The following is a 3,665-nucleotide window of genomic DNA, read 5'->3' as shown; positions in this document are numbered from 1 at the left end:
TTCAGTAGGAATAGCATAATTTGAGAATTAGGATTTGAGTTTAATTACTTGTTAGCTTGTATCCATTTTCATAATTCCAAGGCCCAAGAAAAAAATTAATACTTTGTTATTTTTAAAATTATTATATAAATATATATTTCACATGTAAATTTATTCGGTACGGTTTGGTATTTTTTCGATTTATTTTTATAAATAAAAAATCTATCCTAATTATCAGTACGGTTATAGATTTATATAAAACCCTACAATTTTATTAAAAGAAATCTAAAAATCGGTTTGGTGCAGTATGGTTCGGTCGATTTAGTCGGTTTTTAAATATCCATTGACACCCCTACTTGGCCCATTAGTTTTGTTTTTAAAAGTAGGGTAAAGGTGAGAGAAAATGCGGAGGGGTTATTGGACGGAAAATTGAACTCTTAGGGGTCGTTTGGTTGGAATAGGGCTTATGCCGGTATAAGTTATGTTGGGATAAGTTATGCTGGGATTGTTGTTTATTCATTATTTGGTATGTTATATTAAGAATGACAATTGTATAATTTCTAAGAAGAAGGTATAAGTTATACCGGTGCTAATTACCCCACCTTCTATAAGGTATAAGTTATTCCGGTGTTAAAATTAACACAGGGATAACTTATACTTAGTTTGCTAACTAAACAGAGTATTAAGGTGGTCTTAAATTTTTATACCACCCATATATCTTCTTATACCTCGTACCAAACGGCCCCTTATTTTATTAATAAGGTAAAAATAGTACCCAATCAATTGAGCTACTATGATTCACCAATTGACCTCTTATATCCGAAAGAAAATCAATGGTTCGAGCGAAGGCACTGAGAATATGAAAATTAACTAGTATCAATTCGTAAAAAGATGTCAACTATTTTTCGGGACAAACAAGAAAAGAAAATAGTGTCGAACAAATCTTTGGAGAGTGAAAGTATGGCATACAGTCATAGTATATGTTTTTAAACTAATGATGGTTAGCTGATTAAAATAAATCGAGCAGAAAATTATTCTCCTTCTGAAAATTAATCTTGAAATACTTATAATTATAGATTTCTACAAGGTGTAATTTCCCATATAAGGAATTAAAATTTGACGGATATTTACTTTTACCATATTTCAAATTGCATAATAGTGGAAAAGGAGGAAAAAATTACTCGTGTATTTGGAATTTTTTTTGATTTCCCTTTGTTGGAGCTATTGCTCCTTTTGGTGACTCGAACCCACGACCCTAGGGTTACAGGTGGGGGTGTTAACCATATGAACAACTCCTTCTTGTCACTCGTTGATATTTACTTTCACCATATGCCACATAGCAAAGATGATGATCGATTGTGTAATTCAAAATTGTGGTGTAAATTAATTAGAATATTGTAAACATAGCCAATATGTCTAGCCATTAAAAATAACGAGAAAAAAAAGTCTTGTTTTTATTTTAAAAGTGTTTTCTCATAAATAAAATTCAATCAAATAAGAAGTTATGAGATCAGGAGAAAATGTTTAATTACTTCAGGTTCCTCTTTCTCTGTTGTATATATCCTACTGACTTATACAATATATCCAACCTGCCAAAATTATGGGAAGTGGGAATTCCACATTCTTAATGTGTTGAATTTTGTTGCTGCATTTACAAAGATAACGTGACCATTTTGGTGGGATTAGTCTTGATCCTTACCCGTATATTAAAATTCAAAAAATTTGAATACATGAGGAGGGGATATAACTCTACCCTCCTCTTTCCCTATTGTTAGTTTAAAAGATTAGTTTACAATCCATAATATATCAATTCAGTATATCATATATATTTTGGTTCTTCCAACTTTAACATTTTAATAAAATAAAATAAATGTTATTACTTGTCAAAGATGTGATTTCGAAGTAATTATATTTTTCTTTATCCTTATGATACTTGTGGTGACAGAAAATAACCACCGAGAAAATCGTAGCCTTTACTATTATCTCTCATTAATTCGTAGTACTTCGCTTAAAGAGAATTTCAGTTTTTCTAGATAAATTAAAGGTGATAGTATTTGATGGAGTACCAATTAAAGATAAATGGTACATTGATTATTAATTCGAAAAAACGTATGTTGATTAACAAATTGGTAACGTTGACACGTTAAATATGAGAAAACATCTAACATATATACTCTTAAAGACAGAGAATAGAAGGAGGTCTTTTATTTACATTTTTTGCAATATCTTCAAAAGTAATTAGGGGTGTACAAATGAAACCGACAAACCGCATCAACCCGATAATACGAGTCAAACCGAGAAAAAAACCCGACTATAGTTTGGCTTGATTAGGTTTGGTGTTGGAAAAAAAAACCCGACCATATTTGATTTGGCTTGGTTTTAACTAAAAAAGTCAAACAGAAACCAAACCAACCCGATATTACTAGGATTAAAAAAATATTTGAAGCACAAATTTTACGTTTTGTCCTATGAAGACTTCATGGGGGGAAAAACCGAAAACTCAAAAAATCCGAGAAAAACCGAAATTTAAAAACCGACTTTTATTGATTTGGTTTGGTATATAATTTTAGTAACCCGATACAATTGGTTTGGTTTGGTAATTAGAAAATTTGAATCAACCCCACATATGTACACCCCAAAAAGCAACTTAGTTAATTTGTAAGTGTAGGACCGTATTAAGCCAACATAGCCTGAAATTTTTAGAATCCGAAAGTGAGAATAAACTTGGGTTTGAATGTTTGACCAAAAAGATGTAATACTTGGTTCAAATAATTAAATTTATTTGATAAGAGGTTAAACCTAGTTAACAATAATATTTCTAGATGTAAGTTCCAAAAAAATAATTAACATTAGATAGATCTGGTGGAAGAATGACACCAGCATGCAATAACTGTTTCGAAATGTATGAGCAATAATGTAGCATTTAATGACAAGTAATAACAATAAATGACATTCAAATAAATAGGGGGAGTGATTTACCCGATAAAAGATGAATTAGACGGTTACTTCTTCTGACAATGATAAGTGACAAACGAGTTCCTGAATGTTAGAATCTCCCTTGGATTGGGTGGAAAAATATGAAATAATTTGGACAAGGATCTTGATAAAAAGGTAAAGCTTGTTTCTTAGCCAGGGAGAAAGAGAATATTATTGTCAAAAGTCAGATTTTACAAATGAATCTAACATGCCCCCTATTTCTGGCCCCTCTGTCTATATATATGAGACACATTTCCAACAAAACCTAATAGTACAAACCAAAGAGAATATTCCCTTTAGTATCTTATTTCGAATACTAGTCGTTACAGCTTCATCAGTAATGCTCGACTGTTGATACGAAATTTTTTCTCATATATTTTAACATATATATACTTTCAAAATAGCACATATACATTTATAATCATGCATAAGCATTTTTTATAATTTTTAAAAGATCCAAATTGATTTATTTCTTCCCCTTTTTATTTATAAAATTTCCAATAATTATCCTTCAAATTATTTTGTGGTGATTTAGTCATCTCAAGTCTTTATCTATGCCAAAATATTGTTTAAATATTTTAGTGCATTTTTTTATAATTGAATTTACATTTTTAGGCTAAATTGCATATCTTTGCAATAATAGCCCTACTAATGCATAATTATATTATTGATGCATGAAATTATATTTTATATTTTTAAAATATTAAACA

This window comes from Nicotiana tabacum, chromosome 7 (assembly GCF_000715075.1).
Source record: "Nicotiana tabacum cultivar K326 chromosome 7, ASM71507v2, whole genome shotgun sequence".
Classification (NCBI taxonomy): domain Eukaryota; kingdom Viridiplantae; phylum Streptophyta; class Magnoliopsida; order Solanales; family Solanaceae; genus Nicotiana; species Nicotiana tabacum.
This window is presented reverse-complemented; position numbering follows the sequence as displayed.